General features: G+C 37.3%; 1 protein-coding gene and 1 long non-coding RNA gene across 3 annotated transcripts in view; one reads left to right on the top strand and one right to left on the bottom strand.

Annotated features, from left to right (window-relative positions):
• TDRD15 (tudor domain containing 15) overlaps nt 1–26,680 on the bottom strand; it is a 701,518-nt gene that overhangs the window by 63,352 nt on the left and 611,486 nt on the right. The window lies entirely within an intron of this gene.
• On the top strand, nt 6,111–22,529 carry LOC123384593. Its single transcript, XR_006595920.1, has 3 exons — nt 6,111–6,406; nt 8,125–8,230; nt 22,176–22,529. It is a non-coding gene; the product is annotated as an uncharacterized LOC123384593 (long non-coding RNA).

A 26,680-nucleotide genomic window follows, 5' to 3' on the forward strand; every position in this document is an offset into this window, starting at 1 on the left:
TAGATGCACAGAGATGAATGGGCCACACTCCCTGTCCACAAGAAAGAGACAGACATGTATAGTGAGAACTTCAGACCAATGTGGTACATGACAGAAGCAGCCTGTGTTTCTGGGGAACAAGAAAGAGATCTCATTTCTGACTGTGATTAAATACCCCAGATAAGGGAATGGGGTAATCCCAGAGCCTTTGTATAGGAAAAACCTGTGTCCAAGGGTAAGTGAATATAGCTGAGGAGAAGAGACTATTATTACAGGAGGTCAAGTGGGTCTTTCCTTCAAAGATACGAGCAGGGCAATCGGAGGCAGCTCGCTGGCCATGATCCTTTTCCAGTAGGTGTGTGGTTTGTGGCCCAGGAACTAGCTGCAGGGCAACATGGCTCTGCCACCCCAAAAATCCATAACTAATGAAAAAAAGAGCTGAGACGAGGCATAGGATACTAAGGCCCTCCTTCACAGGGGAAGGAATAAAACTGAGACAAGACCCCAGTGTGCTGGGAGCAGCATAGCTGTCAGTAACAAGTGGACGTCCAACAGATTTGCTGCATTGCTGTATTTTCAGCCCATGTTTAAAAATAGACATGATGGTTGCAAAAGAAGACAGCTCAATTTTATAGACAACTGCTTCTGTTCTGAGCTGCTACTCTGTTTTTACCTGGGCCCTCTCTTGGCCAGTCACACCCATGTCCTACAGGTACAGTCCCTCTATGTTCCGTATGGCAAATCACTGTGAGTAGAGAGACCCTTTACGGGTAAAACAATTGCAGATGGTAAATGAATCTGACTCTGCTTTTTGAACCTGTGCAGGTTCCTTCTTTGGGCCTTAGCTCCTTCCTGGTATTCCCTGAGGACATAGTGGATGGAATAAGATTCCCTCCAGGGATGCTGTAAAGAAATATTGATTCAAGGACAACATCCAACTTTATGATTATAAAATGTAAGGAAGCAGTCCAACATCAGTGCTGCATGGGAGTGGGAGGGAAGAGAAAAGAGGAAGTAAACATGCAATGTGTCCTGAAGCTGTCTCCCGTCTTTAGCGCAGTGAAGCAGACAAAACAAAGGAGAGGCTGAATCCTTCCTCAAATGCCTTGGCTTCACAGAGAGCATAAGATCATCATCATTATCCTGCTCTACCTTGGTGAAGATGAGTCCCTGAAACAGAAGGGATAACTGATACTAGAAGCACAGTCTCCCCTGTTCGGGGAGTTTTGTGTCTCAGAATGCACCTTGCTGATGAATGGCTGCTGTCTAGAGATTCTGGACCTACACAATTACTGGCCTGCACGACAGTGAGACTAGCTGCCTGGCTAGGTCCAAAATAGCTAAAGGACATAGATAATTCAGTTATTTTTCTCCAGTGAAATCCCTCTGGTGACATCCTGAAGCCATAATGCATGCACAAAGATATTGATGTGGCCCTTGCCCCTGAGTGTTGGCACCTTTCTTTTTACCTTAGGTAAGCCCAGAGACACTCAGTGACCAACAGGCACATGCTGGTGGGATGACCTTCGGAAAGCATAATTCCTGGTGCCTCTGCCACTGGTTTATTTAGCATACTTCCCCAGAAATGTGATCTGTGACTTTACTTCTCATGTGGTGCTATCCATGCATGCTCACAGGGGGCCCCACATATTGAAGATCCACTCAGTGCTTTCCTCCTGGATAGTGTGCTGCTTCCTGTCATACGTATGCCCATTTTCCCAACATATGCCCTTCCCAGTTTCCCTGTCTGATTCCCCTCTTCTCTCTGTCATTCACCTTCTTTTCCTGCCATTCCCGGATATTCTCTACCCACTTGTACCTCCATCATTTTGTTTACAAATGTTTACATTTGTTTATGTCTAATGTTTTGCCTAGTACTCTAAATGCCCAGAAGAATTTCTTCTTGCTTTAAATATGCCCCACTGCTATTAGACAAATGTCACTTCTATTACTCAAACTCTGAAACTCTGTAGTTCTAGAGGCATGCTAGAGATCGTGCATATCTGTTCCCAATTCCATATCAAAGGTTGATGGCTTAAGGTCAGTCTTGGTGGTGGGAGTATGGTATTTACACCACAGAAACTGGCAAATGCTACAAATCAGAGCTTCCTCCAACACCAGCCCATTTATGAATAGCAAGTAACAAAGAAAATTACATATCGGTGGAACTCAATGAATTTTTACTAAATGGATTTTTACATGCTAAGGATACTTCTTTTTTTTATCTCCACCATACAAAATATCTTCATATTTCAAAGAGTAAAATATTTAATCACAGTAGACAAAAGAACTTGGTAAAATTACAAAGAGCATATTTGTAAGAATTCTATTTTTGTTATAAACAGAAGACATTAATTTAAAGGGAACCAAAGCATTGCTGTCCTCTGCAAAGCCAGAAGACATCCTGCTCTCCTCCAGCCAGCAAGTTTGCCCATCTGAGGATAAAGGTCTCTTCTGCCCAGAACAGACTTCTGAAAACAATTGTCACAGCCACAAATTAACTGTGGCTCTTTATCTTTCCTTTATTTTTACCCCAGAGCAAGAATAGTCTTAAAAGAAATTTCTGATCCAAGATACCCATTTTCTTAGACTGTAATCTTAGCCCACATACCATCTAGCTATGAACTTCTTTTTGATTGAAAAAACTTCCAGAGGTGGAAGAAATAGTCTAGATCCAAACTAGGAGGCAGAGGGTATGTGACTCAAAAATATCACAATTCTTCGGTCTTAAGAAAGTGAAAGAGGCATGCCTGTGACATTGATTTCTGGTTCTAAATATCCCCCAACCTCTTATGTTAGAAGAGAGCCCTGTTATTAAGTATCCATGAGTGCAAGCACCTAAGTAAAATCTGGCTCATTTAAGTAACAAAGGATTTATGAAGTAACACAGATCCCATAAAAGTCTAGGGAATCAGATTCAGAAAACATGCAGGAACCAAGAAAACAAGGTGACAAAATGCAGCCTAGGTCATGCCCCTGACAATTCATGTTAGAATCTCAACACTTCTATTATCTGTGGATAATTTGTCAACTGTGTTCTGGAGGTTTGAGCTTCTTCTCCCTGATCTGAAGCCCTGGACAGCAGTATTAGCTTAGTTGAGCCTAGATTACATGTTCCTGTGTTAGCTTACTGGTTGAACTCTTTAGACTCCTGTAATAGGAAATAGGCATAGCCTCTTATAAGAATTCCACTCTAAGGGGATGGCTTCAAATAAAGAATGTGTGGAGCTAAAACAGAAAATGAGAACTATACATAGAAGGGCAAAAAGAAAGAAGATAGGAAGGAAAACAGCAAGATAATCCCTGATCTGCTTGTGCATCTGTCTTTCCAGGTAAAGAGAAATCCTGAAAGTCATATAATTTTGATGTTGCCATTAAGGTATGTTTGAAGATATCTAAACATTGAAGTATTACTTAATTAACTTTATAAATAACCCCCTTCACTCACCTATCAATAGGTAGCTAACGTCGGTTAAAGTGTTTGGGCCAACACATATTTACAAAGTAGAAAAAAAATTGGAAATAAGAGGTGACTGATTTAGTCCTGAAAAACCTAAACTCTTGTTTTGCTTATTCAATAAAAACAATGAATTAACTCTACATTTATTTTCCCATTACTTGTAGAAAGTCAATTTGATATTCAGAAAGCCACTAGAGTCATCACTGTTGGCTACCTGCTCCATGCTGTGCATATTGTTGGTCTTTTCTAACAGAAAACCCTTTTGCTTCATATAACCATCCTGACTTCATACAACATGTGTTTCAACTTCACTGTCTTGCCAAGGATTAGCTTAGAGGGGGTATATGGCCCAACGCTGATGATTGAGATTTGAAGGGGAACCTATGGAGGCCCTCTGAGAAGACAAAGAAAGAGACATGTTGGTCCCAGATGTTATTAGGACCACATGTGATGCCTGAAATTGTTCTTTGTCACCATGCTACCTAAGAATGAGGTTATCACTTGAGAAAACAACCAAATGAAACAGAGATTCAGAGCCAATTACAGTACACACCTTACACAGAGCCTGCCCTACCACTGAATTTCTTGTTATTTGAGACCATAGTTTTCCTTTTTGTGAAAGTCAATTTAAGTTGGGATTTCTTATTAATTGCCATCAAATGTGTTCTAATGTACTAGTTGGAACAATGTATTTTCTTTTTTTGGAGAAATTGAAGGCTACACTGTTTGCAGTTTCTATTAAGAGGCAAAGCAAGATAGGACAGAGAGACAATTGTTTTTCTTTTAGAAGAGGGTAACAGCATACCCTTACAAAAAATATCATCCTAATTCTTTAGAATTAACTCAACCTTAAGAGCCAAACTGTATGTCCCTCCTGCTTTTCACAAAAACAAGTCCATATTATGGTCTAACGATCACATGCACTAATGAGACATTCAAAGTGAAGTCATTTCTCAGTATTTGAAGCCTACTGCATTTGTCATGTATCTTGTAATACAAATATGTGCAACCCTAATTTCTTAGTAATGGAAGCTGGGAAAGGTCATTCTATTAAGGCTGTATGCTTTAGAGAAAAAATAAATGGACTCAATTAGTTGGTTTACTAGGAAGCAGGTCCACTTAGAAAGGGTTAATGCAATATAGTTACCATCTATTGCCTGCTAACCATGTCCTATGTGATTCATAATGCACCAGAATCATGTAATCTTTAAACAACTCCACAACTTAGGTTTTATTAAACCCATTTCTCTAGGAAAGAAACTAGGTTTCAAAGAGGTCAAGTAAATTGTCCATGGTCACACAGCTAGTAATTAACACATTGGAATATGAATCCAGCATGCCTGACTTAAAAAGATAAAGATACTTATCTTTTTCTACATCTTGTTTCTGGATTAATAAGCTTAGACTTTAAAAAATGCTGAGAAAGTCTTCATGAGGTCTTTTCCTTTTCTTCCTTTTTTAAAAACAATTTTCTTTTCTGTTATCATCGTCCTTTTTTCTTTCAATTTTTCTTCTTTGTTCATAACATATTTAGAGCAACTATGAAGGATACAAGGCTGACTCAGAACAGGTCCTACTCTTGCCGTCTTCAAAAAAGCTAATACACATATACCCATAACTCAAAGTGGAAATTAGTAAACAATGTAAGAGAGATGAATAAAGGAAGATAGAAGTTTGGAGAGAAACGAATGATTTCATAACAATGAAAGATCTGTACAAGAGGAATGCAGACAAGTGGTTCTCTATGAAGACAAGCAATCTAAGTGTAGATTATACTCAAGCAACAATGAGACCTTGACTTTTAGAGATGATAAAATCTTGGGAAGACAATACATAAAGATAAACATGTGTCAGGTTCTGAAAATAGTCAGTTGTCCTGGTATATATGACAGTATCCTAAAATCTATTTCAATCACTGTAATATGTACCAAGATGAATTCACGTGGGTTGATGGACTAGATGAGTGACCTGTCCCTCCACTACACTGGCTGTATCTTCTCTCATCAAGGACTCAGGATCCTCAATTGATCATTCATACATGCCAGATGTAGGTAACAGCCTGTTACTGAGTAGATATAAGGATCTTCAAGGGTTCCTCTATCTGTATTCCTATGGGAGAGCACATTTTGCATGAAGAGTTTCCTCTTTGGGATGAATATGCATAGCTTGAGACAATGAAACATTTGTTAAAGTTTTAGTGTGTTAGGAAGCTAGAGGGGGTGAGTAATATTACATCCATGTTAATAATTCTCCTATGGGAAGGAAGGTAATTTATTATACTCCATTACTGAGATTGGGAGATAGCAGGAGAAAACTTAAACACTTCAGTCAAGATAACCTTCCTTTACCCCCGAAAAGTAAGTCTTCATTTATCTTCCTTCTACCCAGATAGCTTTGACTAAATACTATTATATGAAAAAAAAAAGAGTGTAGTAGATTTTAAATAGGAGGGAATAATACTATGTTTAATATGGCTATATATCATCTGTTCTTTCACGAAACAGTTACAACTATTTGTTCATTCAAAATCATGTCTGAAAACACCCTCTTGCTGGTTTCCCTATTCTTATCACATGGTACCAACAGACATAGGTGATTCATGAGTTTCATAAATATATGGGTTCCCTAAAGTGATTGTTTCCATATTTTCCAGGACTGTCATAAAGTTATGGACACAGGCCAATTGAGATGATTTTATAATCTATACTTAAAGCAGAGGAACAGGTTATAAACATTCAAATCCACGAATCTAATAAGCAAATAATATAAGAAATAAGAAAACTGCCAGATTCCCCACCTTGATTCAATTCAAAATACATTTAGCACAATTTAGAAGCAGACATTCCAGCAACGTAGAAACAAAGAGTTCTAGAACACAGCTCCTCAGGGAAGTTGCAATTCACTGCAGAATAGAAGGCCAGAGTAGAGTAACTGATGCAAGGCAGAATACGGTCAGCAGTGTGACAGGTATGGGTTAAGTGCCATGTGATGTAGAACACATGGGGTCACATGTGACTGGATAATCAAGAAAGTCTTCAAAAACAGTTGACATCTCAGCTGTACCCTGGATAGATGGACAGAGAGAACTTCCATATGTAGAGATGGGGAGGAGGCATTTTAGAATGAGTGAAAGGAGGGCAGTAGATGGGCTCAGTCAGTCTATGTGGAGACAGTATAGTAGTGAAAAATCAAGAACTGGCATCAGACAAAAATAGATTCATATCCTGGCTTTCTCACCATCTAACAATGTAACTAAATAAAGCCTACTTACTTTCTTTTGGCCTTACTTTTTGCCTATGTAAAATGAGAATTTTTACATTATAAAACTAATCTCAATTGGTTTGTTTTGGATATTAAATGATGCATGCAAGTATTTAGCCCAGGGTATGGCCAATGGAAAATATTCTATTATTTCTGTCCCTGTAGTCTCATCCACTATTCTCTGCTTAACAAACCCAATCGGTCACCTCTAGGAAGACATATCCTGCATTCATTCATTCATTCATTTCACAAGTATTTACCGATCATGGTTTATATCATTCACTTTCTTCTCCTAATATCTACCACACTTATTTTTTAATGTTAATTTTTTTGTTGTTTTTAATGTTATTTTTGAGAGAGAAAGAGAGACAGTGCAAGTGGGGTAGGGGGCAAGAGAGAGAAAGAGAGAGAATATAAAGCAGCTCCAGCCTCTGAGCTGTCAGCACAGAGCTAATGTGGGACTTGAACTCATGAACCATGATATCATGACCTCAGCCTAAGTCAGATGCTTAACCAACTGAGGCATCCAGGTGCCCCCACACTTATTTTTAATATAGAGATTACCTTGGGAACAAAGAAGTGTTAATACTTTCTGTCCTCCCCAGTTTGAGAATCTCTGTTGTCCTGAGTCAGGTCTTCTTGGTGAACTATAAAAGTGGCAGGTGTGAGTGACTACCATGTGTAAACAAGGATCAAGACAGGAAGCTCACCCCAGAATGAGTGGTTACCCTCCATCCCTCTTTAGCACAGCAAGCCTAGAAGATTCCTGACTTAGCCAGCTCTGAATTTATGTATACAATGAACCCTGGCTATGGGATTTAATTTCCCATTTTTTATTTGTCACTTGAAAATACTGGCTTACCCCAGCTCTGGTTCCAGGATGAACACACCTTGGCGCAGTGTGAGAGTGTCATCAGGTGCTCACAGCCCAGTAAGGCCATTTGGAACAGAAGGAAGAATATAAATAAAAGAAACCAAGTGCATTAGCAACTCACTTTTCTCCATATGTTAAGATAATTACAGCTTCCCTTCTTTCCCACACGGCCTTCAGACTCTCTAACATTAAACATTTCACTGTTGTTGCGTTTTTTTCCTTTTTTTGTTTTTTGTTTGTTTGTTTTCAGTATATAAAGGAGGAAGTTGAGTTATTTGCACTACACAAAAATAAGAAAATAACACAGTCGAATGGTCAGGGAGTCTGTGAAAGTTTCTGACAGACAAAACCACTGCTGAGAGGTCCCTAGGAGAATCTTTTACCCTGTGTGCAAAATGAGCAGATACTGAGCCCAATCACCTGGGTCACCTTTCTTGTAACTAAGCCTTGAAAATCATACATGGAGATCATCATAGTTCTATTTTTGCTGGTTTTTTTCTTTTCTTTTACATTGTTTCCTTTTTTCTCCCCCCAATTCTATACTTTATAGTTTCTCGAAGGCAAGAAGGAGAAAGACAGCCATGAATCCTCACTTTCACAGAATCAGTGAAGAGAAGACAGGCAACATATGCCACTGGGGTAGAGTCCACATCATGGTAAGACCAATGGAGCCTTTACTACTTAGTCATTATGTTTACAACCAGCCTTTAGAGAGGTGCATGCAAAAGCAAGTGAATGTCCATAGTCTTACAGAAATAAACAGCTGACAAATATTAAATGGAGACTGATATGTCCAGCAGAGCTATCTTCTTTCTGTTGTTTCTCCTTCCCTCCTTTACCCCACAGAGTCACTTAGAGAATGCATTTAAGAAAAAAAAAAAACTCAGATGTTCTTCATTGTCTCACCTTTAATGTCTCCTAAACTCATCCACTGCACATTTATAATGTCGTATAGAATATTGTTTCTTTAAAAGTCCAGATATTCTTGAAGAAGAAAGAATAGAGTGTAAATTTAAGTCAGCAGATTGCTTTTTTCCTAACCTTACCATGTGGGCAGAAGTTTTGAATGGCTGGAGGAAAGAATATTGTGGTGTGTGAGTTATTTTGAGGGTTTGGGACTTGGATATGACACTGGAGTCTAGGATTTTAGCCAAGAAAAAAAAGAGGTGGGGGAAGAGCAAACTCTGCCAGTGATAAACTGGGGCCAGACAGTAAAGAAAGAACATGAAGGAATTCAAGAGGTACCAAAAGCCAACTTCTCAGTCTATCAGACACTAGATATTCAATATAGTTAAAACACTTTCAGAGGGTGGCAACTTCCTAATCACCATGTTTCTTTAGGATGATGTTGTTTATTATTAACAAAAGAAGTGTCTGGAAACACTTTCTGGCCAAGTTGGTTCTTGGCTACAGCAACCTTCTCCAGATTTATTATTTGATTTGTTGCTGTTTCAGTTTGATTTTTAATTGTGATGGGCTCAGTTTGAAAGCACTTTTATTTTCACACTGGAGATATATCCAAAGATCTCCAGAGTAGACTCTTCCTCAAAATTCTACTCATCAGCATTGGGTTGGTATGTTGGAAGTGCTACCAACCACCCAGAGTTAGACACACTTCTGAGCCACCATGTGTTCTCAGTCTACAGGTCACAGGACTCAACTACACATTTCATCCTCTTTGCCTGGTTCTTTTTCTTGCCCCGTACGACTTTCAGTTCATGTCTTCTTTTGTTCCTGGCATGTTGCTACCTAGCATGTCTTCAGTAAATAAAGTTTTGGCATGTTACAGGCTTTTTTTCACACTGCTGCACTCAGTGAGAACTTTCTGTTGGTTCTTTTTTCCAGTCACAATGTCTTAAAGATTGCAGGTTAATTCCTTCTTGTTAGATGCTTTATTCAAGAGCCTCCTGATTCTGGAAGATTCAGCTTTCAGTGGTTATTTTTAGTACTCAATTGATTCAAGCATATTCCACATTCTGAGGAAAAAAATCACTTCAACCAAGAGATCCTATCAATCACAGCGTGGTTTGCATGCTTATTTAGCTGGTTAGTAATTAAAGGCAGCTAAAAATACCAGGCATGCATGAATGGTGTGATTTTTATATCTTAGCTCCTTTCCAGAGAAGACACAAGTTCCATCAATCAAACAGTTGGTAGCTGAAGTCATTATCACTGAAATTAAGGCAATTATATACAAATGAATATTAATGAAGTATCTACTCAAAATTAGGGTCAGTTCTTAAAATGTAAAAAGAAATTGTAGAGAATCTAGGTTCACTGTTAATCCATTATAAAATAACTTAAGGACACACCTTCCATATTAAACTGTCACTACAGTTAAGAGGGCCCCATCACATTTATGTTATCTCTTGTTTCAGAGACAGATGATTTTACTTCCATATTTTAGCCTTTACTTCAAGATTTCAAAATGGCCTATAAACCTACATTTAATATAAGCATACAACAACCCAATGAGAAAAGGGCATATATATATATATATATATATATATATATATATATATGACATTTATTTTAATTTGTATCGGTCTTTATAAATAAGGAGAGTATACCTGACGCTCTCCAAGGCTTTTTTTAGTCCTACCGTTCTATTGTTATAAGATTCCAAATGTGGAATGAGAACATATCACTTTAACAACTTTGGAAAAGCTAATGCTGGTACATAGTTTACAATTTGATCCTTTAGAACTCTATGGATAGGAGGGGTTCCTGGGTAGCTCAGTCAGTTAAGCATCTAACTTCAGCTCAGGTCATGATCTCATGGCTCATGGTTCAAGCCCTGCATCAGGCTCTGTGCTGGAGCCTGGTTCCAGTTCTGTGTCTCTGTCTCTCTCTGCCTCTCTCATGCTTGCACTCTGTCTCTCTCTTTCAAAAATAAACATTAAAATTTTTTAAAAAAAAGAACTCTATGGATAGGAAAGAATTTGTGAGAATGCAAGAGGTCTGAATTTTCTAGATATGCCTGCAGGCAATTAAAAGTCCCCAAATGGGACATTCTTAATTAAAAGCTGGTAGAAGCCCCCTGGCAAACAGGTGTATGCCTTTAAGCATGGCTACCAAATCCAGCAGCTCCAGGGACAACATTTATATCTGGGTCCATCCAAATGCTTCTCTTGGGGTGCAGTGCACAAACCGTGCAGCCATAGATGGTAGCCCTGTATAATAAATGATTTTGTACCACTTTATTTTTCTTATCATCATGTTACCTATTTGGTATATACATAGAAACAAAAGAAAGAAAGAAAAGAACACTGTTCTGTGACTGAATATTGGGAGTGAAACAAATTTGGACTCAACAGGTCTTTGGGTTAGTCATGCCTCAGCTGGAAAAATCAATGAACAAGGCCTTTCAGATGGTCTCTAAAAGGAGCCAAAACCTAAGGAGCCACTCCTATTTCAAAGTATGCAGACCTTTGAACAATGGAAAGAAGAATGAGAATAAGAAAGTAGTAGGGTAACTCTGGAAAACAGTATGGAGGTTCCTCAAAAAATTAAAAATAGAACTACCCTAGGACCCAGCAATTGCACTACTAAATATTTATCCAAGGGATACACGTGCTGTTTCAAAGGGGCACATGCACCCCAATATTTATAGCAGCACTATCAACAATAGCCAAAGTATGGAAAGAGCCCAAATGTCCATCGATGGATGAATGGATAAAGAAGATGTGGAATATATATACAATGTAGTATTACTCGGCAATAAAAAAAGAACGAAATCTTGCCATTTGCAGCTACATAGATGGAACTAGAGGGTATTATGCTAAGTGAAATTAGTCAGTCAGAGAAAGACAAGTATCATATGACTTCACTCATATAAGGACTTAAAGACACAAAACAGATGAATATAAGGGAAGGGAAATAAAAATAATATAAAAACAGGGAGGGGGACAAAATAGAAGAGACTCTTAAATATGGAGAACAAACAGAGGGTTACTGGAGGGGTTGTGGGAGAGGGGTGGGCTAAATGGGTAAGGGATATTAAGGAATCTATTCCTGAAATCATTGTTGTACTATACGCTAACTTAGATGTAAATTAAAAAAATAAATAAGAATTAAAAAAAAAGAAAGAAAGTGGTAGGCTAACTGAGATACGATTCTAAAAGGATGGATCTTGAAGACAATAGGGGAAAGCAAAAATGGTTAGCAGAGACAGAGAAAAGACATGACAGTTGTGTAGAAAGATAGTCATTCTGACTGAATCCCATTGGCTCTGTTTTTAAGTTCTTGCAGTTCTTCCAGATTGCTCAGCTGCTTTTGAGAGAGGGGATCACTGTAGAATAGTAGTACCCCAAATAAAAGAAAATTTCATGGCCTAGGGTGCTTGAGTGCTTGAAAAATTGCCATATGTAGAAGCGGGAATACAGAATAGATATCCTCCTATTCCTTAGAACCCTGTGCAACACTACAGAATGATTTAGCTTTGTGAAGCAGTACTCAATATAAAGTACTATAGTTCATCTGGTTAGGATCATATAGCTTTCTACTAAGCTTTTTCACTATTTTATTGGAAGTTCTGGCAAATGCAACAAGGCAGGAAAAGGAAATAAAAGGTATATAGACTGGGAAGGAAGGTGAAATCTTGTCTTCATTTGCAGACGACATCATCATCTATGTAGAAAATCCAAATGAATCTACAAAACAGTTCCTGGAACTAATAAGCATAATAGCAAGGTTGCAAGACACAAGGTTATTATACAAAAGTCAATTGCTTTCCTATATACCAACAATGAAAAATGGGAATTTGAAATTAAAAATACAATACCATTTATATTAGCATCATCCAAAATTAAATACCTAGGTATAAATCTAACAAAATACATAAAAAATCTATATGAGGGAAACTACAAAACTCTGACAAAATAAATCAAAGAAGATCTAAATAAACGGAAAGATATCCATACTCATGGATAGAAAGACTCAATATTGTCAAGATGTCAGTTATTTCCAACTTGATCTATATATTCAATGCAATCCCAGTCAAAATCTTTGAAAGTTATTTTATAGATATCACCAAACTGTTTTTAAAGTATTTACAGAGAGACAAAAGACCCAGAATACCCAACACTATATTGAAGGACAATAACAAAATTGGAGGACTGATACTACCCAACTTCAAGAATTACTATAAAACTACCTAATCAAGACAGTGTAGTATTGGAGAAAGAATACACAAATAGATCAATGGAATGGAACAGATATCCCAGAAATAGACTCCCATAAGTGTAGTCAACCCTTGACAAAGGACCAAAGACAATACAATGAAGCAAATATAGTATTATCAAAAAATGGTGGGGCGCCTGGGTGGTCCAGGCAATTAAGCATCTGATTCTTGATTCTGGCTCAGGCCATGCTCTTACAGGAGATTGAGCCCTACATCAGGCTAAGATTCTTTCTTCCTCTCCTTCTGTCCCTCCCCTGCACAGATGCACTCAAGCATGAGCTCTCAACCTCTCTCTCAAGAAACAAAACAAAACAAAAACAACAACAACAAAAGAAATGGTGCTGGAACAACTGGGCATCCGCATGCAAAAAAAAAAAAAATCATCTAGATACAGACCTTACTCTGTTCACAAAAATTAACTTAAAAACAGATCACAAATATAAATATAGTATATTAATATAATATAAAGATAATATAAAGATAAATGTATATTTATTTTGATATAAATATAAATATATATTTATATTTAATATAAAGATAAATATATAAATATAGTATAATATAGCAAAATATAAATATATTATATATATAGTATATAAATATAGTATATACATAATATATATAAATATAGTATAATATAAATATAGTATAATATAGCAAAACTATATTTTTAAAACTTTAAAATAATATAGGAGAAAACCTAGGTGACCTTAGATGCACTGATGCTTTTTTTAGGTGTAATACCAAAGACAAAATCCATGAAAGACATCATTGATAATCTGGACTTCATTAAAGTTAAAAACTTCTGCTTTGTGAAAGGCAATATCGAGAGAACCAGAAGACAGAACACAGACTTGGAGAAGATATTTGCAAAAAACACATCTGATAAAGAAGTGTTACCTAAAATATATAAAGAACTCTTAAAACTCAACAAGAAAATAAGCATCCTGATTATAAAATGGGCCAAAGGCCTTAACAGACATATCACCAAAGAAGATATACAGATGGAAACTAAGCATATAAAAAGATATCCCCATCACATGTTACCAGGGTATTTAAAATTAAAACAACAATGAGATTCCACCACATACCCATTAGAATTAACAAAATTTGGAATACTGACAATAACTAATGCTGGTGGGGATGTGGAGCAGTAGGAACTGTCATTTATTGCTGATGGGAATACAAAATGATACAGCTACTTTGGAAGCCAGTGTGGTGGTTTCCTACAAAACTAAATGTACTCTTACCATATGATCCAGCAACTGAGCCCCTTGGTGTTTACCCAAAGGAGTTGAAAACTTATGTCTATACAAAAACCCACACATGGATATTTATAGCAGCTTTATTCATAATTGTCAAAACTTGGAAGCAACAAAGATGTCCTTCAGTAGGTGATGGATATATAAACATCTGGACAGTGGAATATTATTCAGTGCTAAAAAGAAATGAGCTATCAAGCCATGAAAAGACATAGAGGAAAGTTAAATGCATATCACTAAGTAAAATAAGCCAATCTAAAAAGGCTGCATATTGTATGATTCCAACCATATGACATTCTGGAGAATGCAAAACTACGGAGATGGGAAAAAAAATAAGTGGTTGCAGGTCCATGGCAAGAGGCAGAGGAGGAGGAGAGATAAACAGGTAGAATACAGAGTATTTTTAAGGCAGGGAAAATAGTCTATATATGATATAATGGTGAATAAATGCCATTTATACATGAAACGTATGAACGTTTCCCCAACGTACCCATAGAATGTACAACACAGTGAACCCTATGGCACATTATGTACTTTAAGTGATTATGATATATCAATATAGGTTTATCCCCGGTAAAAAAAAAAAAATCTATCATTCTCATGAGTGGTGTTGATAATGGGGAAGGCTAGGAAAGTATGGGGGCAGGAGGTACATGGAAAATCTCCATACCTCCCTCTCAACTTTGCTGTAAACCTAAAACTTCTCTTAAAAAAATTAAGTCTTAAAAAACATGTGTATAGGTATATTCACAGTGTAACCAAAATCAACCTTTAACGGAAATTGTGTAAAATACTCCAGAGAGATGGAAAATACATATACACACATATACACATATTCTTCCTTGAAGATCTTCAGTTTGCAGCTAGGATTGAAAATGACTACAGTAAACTGTAGGCTGCTGCTGAGTAAATGTTGTATCCCATTTTCCCCTAACTCATACATTGTGAATTCTAGATAAATGTCTGTTTTTAAATAAAAAGTTTGTTTTTTAAAAGAAAATCAATGCAGTACACAATCAATGGAAGAATCCCATAAATATACTACAGTCACAATAATTGTGGTCAGAACTATGATAGAGCTATTTTCAGGGTGCTATGAAGTTTAAAGGAAAGTCACTTCAACCACACTAGGGATCGTAGTCACCCTAATACAAAGCCCATGCATATTTCCTACCTGGGCATTGAGAACCTACTCAGGACAGGGAGACACCAGCAATTAAGTATATGAGTTGTGGCTATGGGTTCAACACAACCTTAGAACTTGCATGCTTCTCACTTCTCTTCCCAAAGCCCCCTTAAGGAACAGTTTGGTTAATTCAGCAGTATGACTCATTCAGAATATTTTAAAATACATTTTAGGAACTAAGCCACAAATTCATGCACATGTGATATTAAAAGAGATTCACTCTCAAGTGTCTTAATATCACGTTAGGAATGAACCCCCCATGCACTCAGAAAATCCTATGTCTCCAAATTCTAAACTCCAAGTGTAATTTGCTGTTCTGTTGATAGCATCCACAATAAGCTTTCCTGAGTCATTTTTTATAGAGGCAGTCCTTCTTGAAATGTAGAGTGATATGGAAAAGGGAGTTATTATTAGGTAGTTTTCATTTTAATTATACTACTGTGAAACAACAGGCTAAATATAAAATTTACATGACTCTGAGGATGCTAATTCCTCCATTTACCTACCTTTTCATTCATTTATTGTATTCTTTCAATTTTAAATAATGAATTCTTTCAAAAATATAGAAAATCACAGGAAATTGAATCAGAGCCATTCATGCATTCAACACCCATATGAAAAAAGACATTTACATTCTGCCAAATGGCTTTAGAATTCCTTGTGAAGATAACTTTACAGATTCAGCAAAATGCCTACCTATTTCTTCCCTTCCCTTCTTCCCTCTCTTGAGATAGTCTGCTATGGCTGAGATGTACTATCAGTCATTGTTTTTTACTTCTATTGTACCCATGTTTTCACCACCCGTGAATCAGGCTTTTGGTGGTTCCTACAAATATAAGTCATGCATTTTAATGATTATTAAAGAGTATCATTTATCAGTTTATTCATTTATTTTATTGTGGACCAGTTGGGTTGTTTACATTTTTTACTATCACAAACATTTTTACAGCGTTGTAACTAGTACAACATATATTTTGCACATGTATGAGAATTTCTCTGGAGAACACATTTATGGAGTAGTTGGACTGCTGGGGCATTGGGTACGTATATTTTTACCTTTACTAGACTGCCAATTACTCTGCCAATTACTCTGTGATTGTGTCAATTCTCACATTCGCTATGCATAAAGTTGCCTATTTCTACATAATTTTTCAAAAATTGAGTTTTACCATATTTGTAAATTTCTACAAATTTGACAGATATAATATTATCTCACATTGATCTTAATTAGCATTTTTGTTCTTGTTCAAAATTCTAGTTTATTATATTTACATTTTTATAGGTGATTTCAATATGCAAGATTTCTTTTATATATAAATATATATATAAACAAAGACATATATGTTTGTATATGTGTGTTTGCATGCAGAATCTATTCTGTCTTCTTTTGTGCTTCTCATTTACCCTGATTTCTCTTTGCTTCAATTTCACCTCAATTTCCTTTTTCCATTGAATTACATTTTCTTAGTCTCTTTTTTTTCTTTTGCCCCATCCATTAAATTAAAAGTTCTATCTTTTTCATTTTTTCTTCAGTAGCATGCATGCTTGTCAAAATCTAAAGTTAATCACATTTTTATCCTCCTCCTGTACGATACAGAGACCTCAGGCTGGTTTAATAAGCTAAACTCCTTCCGGCTTCCTTGTAACCATTTTGATAATACAATTTAAGTTTGCTTTTATGTCATAAAATAAATTGATTTTACATTTATTTTTATAATGAATGCATATAGATTACTAGAATGTTTACTAATTTATTGCTTCTCATCCTTTTTTGTGCATTCCACTTTATCCATCTATTTTTCAAAGTTATTATTTCTGAAATACATCCATTTAGTAATTGTTTCCTCAAGAGTTTGTGAATGGGAAACTCTCTCAGACTTTATATTTCTGACAATGTATATGTTCCTCCTTCACTTTACCTCAATCCTATGTTCTTTTTTTGTTTTATTTTTGTTAGAATTTCTTGTAATTTCAACTATTCAGTATTTTCTCATCTCCTTGAAGATATTAATTATAGTTTCTTCCTCTTTTTTTCACTCCTTCCATAGTCTGTTTCCTCCAAGTTGCTTGTTTCTGATTGTTTTGATAACAATGTTCCTTGTGGAGGATCCCTCAGTGTCTGGTGACCCTCCATTCTCATAATTAAGAGGATAGTGGAACACTGTCAAACTGATTAGCAGCACTGATGTGGGAAGACAGATGTTGACTTCAGTTTTATACAAGGTGGTCTGGGTGACCTCTGTTTAGCTCCTCACTCTACCCCACAGTATTTTCAGACCTTTCCCCTTCAGTTAGCTAGGTGATCTATGTCGAAATCTCCCAATCCTCCACGGTTCTGAGAACCATGTTGGGAGAAGGGGCTGGGGGACTGAGGTTCAGCATTCATTATACACATGTTCCTTTTCATCTCATGACAGTGTCTGGGTTCCCCCATTTCAGGGACCATCCATTTTACCATCTGTAGAGAATAAACATCGAGATTTCCTTGGTGGAGGGATAGCTTAGTCCCCAAAGTCATGGAATGAAGGAGGACATCTACATTCTCAAACAGATTTTCCCCAATACTCATTTTTTTTTTTACCTTCCTCATTCACTTCCAGTTTTAGAGGTATGTGGTGATTGTCCTATTGTGCAGGTTGCTGGACTTTTTTCTTTTCTACTTTATACAGAGAGAGGTCTGTAAGGGTCACTGGGTCTATGCAGGAGTCTTGTATATACTCATTATTTATCACAAATCCAAGTCTTATAAACCTTCCCATTAAGGACTTCAAAAGCCACACTTAATACCTGCTCTCAACCTCATGGCTGCCCCCTTCCAGCCCTTGCCCTAGGTGGCCAAAGAGTGAATGGGGCTTGGTAGGTAAGGCCAGGAGAGGGTGGCCACAGCATCAATTTCATGTACTCACTGCTCTTAATTTCAGATCCCTCTCTACTTCTGGATGAAATTCTCACGCATTTAATTTCTTTAAGAGTTCATTTATGTATTTCAAATATTTTAGTAGCATTTTTGTGAAATTTTACCTAGCTTTTTTTTTTTTAATTTTTTTTCAACGTTTTTTATTTATTTTTGGGACAGAGAGAGACAGAGCATGAACAGGGGAGGGGCAGAGAGAGAGGGAGACACAGAATCAGAAACAGGCTCCAGGCTCCGAGCCATCAGCCCAGAACCTGACGCGGGGCTCGAACTCACGGACTGCGAGATCGTGACCTGGCTGAAGTCGAACGCTTAACCGACTGCGCCACCCAGGCGCCCCTTACCTAGCTTTTAAAAATGTTTGTTCTAGGGGCACCTGGGTGGCTCAGTCAGAAGAATCTGACTTCAGCTCAGATCATGATCTCATGGTTTTTGAGTTAGAGTCCCAGGATGACCCTGCTTCATATTCTGTCTCTCTCTCTCTGACCCTTCTCCACTCATGTTCCATCTCTCTCTCTCAAAAATAAATAAACATTAAAAAAATGTTTATTCTAGGTCAATTCCAGTTAACTCAGTCTTATCATTTTCTAAGAACCACAACTCTTCATTCACCTAATACAATGGCAACCATTTATTGAGTGCTGATTGTGGACCAGGGACTCATCCTTATACTATTCCAACTGATAAGCCATCACTGTCCACATTTCACAGATGTGAAAACAGAGATAGATGGAGGGCAAATTATTCTCTGAAGAATGAATAGCCAATTAATTGACAGAGTTGGGATTTAAAACCAGGTTTGTCCATCTCCTAAGCCCATGTACAGTAAACCAACCAATCTCCTATGAGCATTAATAAAGACTATAGGGATGTGCCAGCTGCCTCCAAGGGAAGGGCAAGCAAAGCCATGTTTGTGGGTGTGTGGGTATGTGTGCCTACTTATGTATAGATGTGTAGGTGTGCATAGAGAGTATTTACAACATAGTGCTATCATGATACTTGTTTCAGGCAGTGCCACTTTTCACTAATTTGCCTTCTTTCTCTGTGCTCATTCAACAGCATCCAATAAATACCTTATTTCCCTTCTTACTTGCTTTCTATTTTATTCTGTACTTCCTGCTGAAAATGCCTGTTGTGTGCAGGCAGATGAATGTCACAGCATGCACACTGCTTTGTAACACTAGGGACTATGAACAAGAATTTTACTTTGAAGTAAAAAAGTAGTGGAGACATGGAAGATGAGGAGGCTGTACAGAGACATCATAGAAAATAAATGTGTGTGACTCTGTAAATTTCAAAAGGAAGCCACGATATGTGTAATATTTCACTTTTGTTGAATAAATTGTTAATAGTAAAATGCATCTCTATGACTTTAAAGGTAGAAACATCATCTCAAAAATGCTCTTATTTCACGGGCCTATCATAGTAGGTACAGAATAGTCATTTAACAAATATTTGTTAAGCTGGAAGGGTTATAAATTGTGAAACCTTCAATTCATATTAACATTGTATATTTTATCACATTTCCAAGTGAATAGTGTGGTCCTGTTTTAGTCTTTATTTTTAATAAATCATAGAGTTTAATTCTCCAAGATATCCTGATTTACTTTCATCTTCGTACGGAATACTCAAGACCATCCCTTGATATCAGGATCTGTATTCTATAGTTCTGATGCATTTATCATTTTACCCAGCTCAGTGACTTGTGCAAAGTAGGTCCACAGTATGTACATCACTAAAAATAAGGGTTCTCGTTTCTTTAGAAAAATAGAATGTATACTTAGTGGCATAAGGACAGAAGACAGAGTGCATAGACAGGTACCTGGAGGTGCTAGAGGAATCTGAATTATATGGTTCCTCTTCAGGCTCAAAGCAAGATGGCTAGAAACACCTAAGGTTAAGGTTCTTCACAGGACTGTTGTCGCACATTGCTCATGTCACAACTACATGTCACCTCCTTGTGGAAGCTGGAATGGCAACTTTAACTAAAATAGGATCCCCTTTCTTCTTTCTTCTCCCAGTTACTCTCTTTACACCTGCTTAGAACTTATTGGGATTTGCATTTATTTAACTCTCCTTTTAGTTGATTTCTGACTCTCCTTCTAGACTCTAAGCAGCATGAAGTCAGAGACCAAGTCTTTTTCACATATCCCCAAAATGAGTAAAGACCCAGTGTTTATTTAATAAATATTTTTAAAGCTTATTTATTTATTGAGAGAGAGAGAGAGAGAGACAGAGAGAGAGACAGAGACAGAGAGAGAGACAGAGAAAGAAGGAGAGAGAGAGAATCCCAAGCAGGCTCCATGCTATCAGCTCAGAGCCCAACACAGGACTAAAACTTAAGAACAGTGAGATTATGACCTGAGCCAGAATCAAGAGTTGGATGCTTAACTGACTGAACCACCCAGACACCCTTATTTAATGAATATTGACTTCAGTGAAGTCATTCCCTTTCTCTTTCCTCTTATTTAACCCAGAAATAAGAACCGTTATTCAGAGCATAGAGTGGCCACTCAACTTGCCACTACTTTATTTCCTTGCTTAGTACAAGCTTCCGGGCTATACATCCCAGGAAATGTGCTTCAGAGAGTTATAGAGTCTCTCTGCAGTTGAAATGCTCTTTCCATGTAAAATCCTCCTGTGCTTTCTCTACTGCTCAGCAGCAGTTGAGAAGCAAGTCACTTGTGCAAACTCTGAAAGACTATTGATAAAAGTAAAAGGATGACATTTGCTTCTGGCAGTTGTACTCAAAGGTATGTGCCTGAAAGTCAGAGAAAGATATCATGAGCCATAGGAAGTATGAGAGATCTCTGAAGAGAATATAGGAAAAAGATGCTCGCAGGGTAAGGGCACTTTTCCACTGTGCTTGGTAGAAAGAACAGCTCTAAAACTGAAAGAAGAGTAAATGCGTTTAGTAGACAAGGCCAGGAGAGAGATTGCAGCAAACTGACTCTCATTTCTTATGCATCATGACCTTAAGCCTTATTGGAGCTTCTGTGTGAGTTATACTCCAGTGGTAAATAGAACTAAGGCCAGGGTTCACTGCAAACACTTGCACTGATATAACCTATCATGTAAACATCAAGAGAGAGTCAAACAGAAGGGAATAGATAAATCTGATCAAACATGTATCTAGTTTGACAAGAGACATATAAAAATAGATAGATAAAATATTTCTAGGAAGGAAATTGCCCTAAATTTTGTTGTATTTTAACTGAGATTTCATGGAAAATTCACCCGAGAAATCAGCTGATTCCCAATCAGTGTTTTAATGCCGCCATTTATAGTGTTTCATGCTGCTTCATTGCCCAGGTAATTACTTTTCATCAACTTAAAATTCTCCAGTACTTTCAGCTGTAAAGTTAGTCTTCATTTCCCCACGTTGAAGTCAATTGCAACATGTTACTGACCCAGGTCTGCTGTCATCTTCCATTTGAATTCAGGTGTATGTGTAAGAGAGTCATTATTTACAGTGGTTTTTATGGATACTTAAAAACAGTACTTAGCCATAAGGATGGACAAATGGGTATATAGAATAAATGGATGTATAGATAGCAGGATGTGTCCTAAATGGGTAAGTAAATGAATGAGTGTTGTGCACCAAGAATAACTTCATTTATTATATTCATGCATTAATTCAGCAAACATTTAAAGTAAAACATTCTTTTTATTCTTAACTTCAAATGGGCAATTTATTAGCCAGGATTCAATTAGAGAAGCAGGATCCCTTGCAGTTATATAGATTAAGGGATTGACTATAGGGAGTTGACTATACAATTGCAGTAGTTAGTTTAATAGTAGCAGCTAAATACTAGGTAGTTAAATAATCTATGTATGACTTGTGCTTTTGCATATGGTGCTGGAGGCTTAAGTCCACATGGCAGGAAGTTGGGAAGGAGAGATGGATACGAAGCTCTGGAGAGAAAGGACGAAGGAACCATGAGATGACCTAGATCTTATGATGATGCACTGGACCCCTTATCAATTTCTCACTGCCTCTAAGCCTTCACATTTGATGATGCAGGTTAATTACACAAGACGGTGCCTTTCTTCACAGATCTAAACATATACTTGACTGAGGAGCTGGAAAAACTGAAGAAGGTGACCCAGTGGTTGCTGGAGGCTGCATGCCTGGCTTTTAACTCCTGCCAACATGGTAAGCCAGCAGACCTGTGACAGCACATGCTAACTTCAACAGCACCTGAACCTACACCCACCTTCTAAACATTAAATGGCTTGTAGAAATCTCTCATGTAGTTAGTTCCATCCCAGAACCACACACTAAGAATTCCGATAAATGAAATGATGACAGCCAGAGTGAGGCCTAGTAAGAGAAGGACGGGGAGTGCTTGGAAATAACTCTTGGTGAGTATTGAGTCCCTGACTCCTATTCATCTCAGCCACAATGAATGTTTACTTTTTAATATTATGTTAGCCAGTACATCTTTTTTTTTCTGTTTGTTTAAGCCAGCTCTACTTGAACTTTTACTTGACAGTTAAAGAGATCTGATCAATGCATAGACTGCTTGATAAGTTGGAGTTTCTAGGTATGGAATGTAACTGGAGGAAGGTAATTCAACTGTGAAAAACAGGGTTTAATATTTTTACATGCTCAAAATAATGAATTAATGAACGAATGAGAGGTTCCACAATGAGAGACATTATGATGTATGCATTTGGAAAGTACAAGTTGATGATCAGTATTGACTTTTCCCCAGAAAAATTCCATTTGCATGAAATAGTCTCCAAATGAGCTGAAGTTCCAAAACAGACTTTATAGCACAATTCTATTGTCGCTTGTTATCATCACCGTGATTATAGAAATTTCCAACAGTGCAAAGACCGAGGCAATCCATGTCCAGTTTGTGCATTTGTTTTCCTTTAAATGCTCAGCAAAGTGCTAGCATCATTATGGACCAATAATTATAATAAATTAAGACAAAATTAATTTAATTAAATAATTCAGCACTTAAAGTTGATTCCTCTTGTGCTATCAGTTCTGAGATTCCAAGATTTCTAGAGTGCTAAAACAACGTCCCAGAAATTATTGAGTTTTTATACTTATTTTCCTGAATTTAATTTCTCTATTCTTACATGCTAGTGTTTAGTCAGGATTCCTTATGTTCCACAATGAAACAGTCTGGAGACATATTCTCTAGCAGTTCTAACCATTTGTGTTTCACTCTAGTAATTCATTAGAGAAAAGAAAGATCTCTCAATATACTCTCTTGAAGGTTTTAAAGCGAAAAAAATCATTCTCAGCACTCTGTAGAAGATGCTGTGGACCCCCCCCCCCCAATTCCTGGTTGCTGGCCAGGGAACACAGTTAATTACTTTGCAATCTTGTCTTTAGAAATGAGAAAGCAAGTGGCATTGAACAGGAAGATAAGTGAAGAGATTTTAACAGAAAGTGCAAACTAACTGCGTATGGTTGGAAATGCAGGTGTGCCGTAGCCCAGGGCCAGCATGGCTCTTCTCACAGAGCTGTGTAAATGCTACCCTGCATGTGAAGAAGTCCAGGAAAATTACAACCATTTTTCATCTACACCACATATGTGGCTCTTCACTATGACTTTGTTGTGTGGTTGTTTAAATTAATTTTCTCTAACGTATCAGTTAGATGAATATACTGAAGACTTTATTTATGGTGGTCTATGCAAGTTGAAGCTCATTTTCTTACATAACAAGCAGTCTCTTGGTAAGGGGTCAAGGGCATTTGTTTAGAAGCAAAACAGTTTAAGGACTAGCACTCCTGTGATCCTCTTGACATTGTTCTCACTATAGACACATTAAAGTTGCAAGATGGCTGCTATAACCTCAAAATGTATGCTCCTTTCAGGAAAGAAAGGGGATAGCAGAAGCCATACCCAATGCATTCATTTACATTGATTCTTAAAAGTAAACATCTTTGCAGAACATCTAGCAGATTTCACTTATATCTCAATGGAAAGATTATGTCACATGCCTGCACATATGGCACAGGAGGCTGAGGTTCTGTCAGTAAGAAAGAAGGCATAAAAGGATACTGGGCGGGCCACCAATGGCTTTGGCTATATTTGCCAAGACAGTTATGGGTTCTTTGAAAACAGAAAGTCTACACTTCTTTCACATTATCTTTTTGCTTTAAAAAGTTTCTCATATACTCATTTTCCTTCTCTGACCATAACGGTGAGGAAATTGGCCTTTGAACCTCTGATGACATTTAAATTAAAAGTGAATCAACATTAGACATAAAGGCACTCACACTTATGACGCCTTAATGTTTCAAATTGACAGGTTAATGTAGACATTGCCCAATATAAGATTAGTCAAGTAAACTGGGAAAACTGAGAGAAAAGCAAATAAAACAGCAACAGCAACAACAACAGAAGTCCCAGATCTATACAAAACTTGGAGAAAGCATATTTTATCGGCATCCATGCAGGGAAAACAAATCTTATAAAGAAATCTATCTGTATAGATGATTTTGAAGACAATAGTAGAATATCAAGAAATTTTTGAGGGAGTAAGAAAAGTAGCATTCTACAAATGTTCTTTTCCTTGACACTGATAAATACAGAAGTACAAGCTTAACTATGTGTGATTAAGACAAAAAGATGCTACCACCAGAATCAAAATGCACTACACAATTTTCAAGTTAGAAGAAGCAATAAGGAAGAACAAAAGTTTGAACAATAGTAAATGTGGGGAATAAGCTTAGGAATTCCCTGAGCTTGCACTGATGGGTTAACGAGGCATAGAATATTAGAAAGCCATAGGATGAACACACCGAAGTGGGGTTAAACAAGATTAGGTAAACCAGGCAAAGGCCCCCAGTATAGGACAAAGATATAGGAATAGAAAAGCCTCAGGATAAAAGCATCAAAAATGAGGTAAACAAGATTGGGTATTCAGGGCAGAAATGCCTCCCAACTTAGTATAATAGCAGAAAGCTGCTTTCACAGGAAGGAAGGACCAAAATAGGTAAACAGGTAAACAGCAGTGCAAGCTGCCCAGAGTGGAGCTAATTAACAAAAGAAAGGTGCCTTATTGACCCCAAGGTAGCATGCTCTTTCTCGTCCCCTAGGCCAGTTTAGGTAAACAGAGGTGGGGCTTCATGTCTGCTGTAAATAACCTTCTGCCCAGCACCAGGATTTTGTTTTGTATTGACCCAAACCCCTAACACTGTATAGCTTTGAAACCCTCTTTCTCTCATGTCCATGAGTTAATGTTCATAGTTTCATTCCCTCTTTGTGCATGCCCATCATGTTTGTAAGCCTTCTGATGCTAATAAAATCAGATCAAGGACGCTTACTCGGGGCTCTTGTCTCCTCCTGGACATTAGCCTCTCTTGCATATTAATCCTGTGTTCTGCTCTCTTGCTGGACAAAAGAGAACTTCAGACCCAGAGTCTACAACAGGTAAATTGACAATAAAATAAACTTCTAAAAGAGCAAAAAAACAGAAAGCAAAGCACAGGTTGGAGTTGGACTTCCAATCCCCATTAGTTGCTTCTGTCAAGCACATCTAATAAACTTGGTTAAAATAGAAAATACATGTAATTGAACTGCTTGAGAGCTGTGAAGCCATCAGTACTTGAGGGTGCAGAAGATAAAAGTAGAAAGAGGCAACATTTTATAAGCCACTTTTCTCCTAGGCCTTTTTCTAATTCTTTGGGGCAAGAGGATGGCCAACCGGTCAGGGGATCACAGCTAAGAGACTAATATTTGACACTTCACAGAGCAGGAGAGATAATCCCTGGGGGAGCTAGGCCACCAAAGAAGGCAGGATATAAGAGGCCAAGATTCCAGAGGAAAAAGAGGTGCAGAGAAACTGGCCCAACACTGGTGGTTCTCCTTCATGATGCATTTGCTGAATTTAAAGGTGTGCAGGGTAGAAGTTAAAAGGCTAAACAGAAAGCCACTGAAATGGAGAGCTGAGTGTTTGGCAGTCTTACTGTACTGAGGAGACAAAAATGGAGCCTAGGGTCTGCCAAGAATAGAGGCACTAATAAACATCCTGGTCTCTCAGTTGGGACCCTTGAAGAGCTACATCCTAGAAGCATGTATGAGCCACTTATGATTTCTAAAGTTTGTAAAATTTCATATATATATATGTGTGTGTGTGTGTGTGTGTATTTTTGTTAATAGTTTACAAATAATTTACAAAAAAAAAAACAACCATATACATATTACCAAAATATTGAAACAGATTGAATCCTTGTAATGAAGGCCAAACTGAAATTGGTTTAAAATTATTCAACGTTACAACTTTCATAAAAATCACACCTGAATCAAAATAACAGAAAAGTAATAATAAAGAAATGGGAAAATAGTGGGGAAATGCCTATCTGTAGGCATTTCCTATATACAACAAAGATCATAATCTTAATATCAAAAGTAAAATCGTGCAGAAAACAGTAACTCTGAAAAAGGAAATTATTCAATATAAGGGAAAATTCACAATGAAGGTACAGTTTTTGTGGGCCTGTGTTCTGAATTCATTAATGCCAAAGTATATATGAAAAAACTTAGACATATAACCAGCAAGATGAAAAAGATTAGGAGGAGGAGACTGACATAT

The sequence above is a fragment of the Felis catus genome, chromosome A3 (assembly GCF_018350175.1).
Source record: "Felis catus isolate Fca126 chromosome A3, F.catus_Fca126_mat1.0, whole genome shotgun sequence".
Classification (NCBI taxonomy): Eukaryota; Metazoa; Chordata; class Mammalia; order Carnivora; family Felidae; genus Felis; species Felis catus.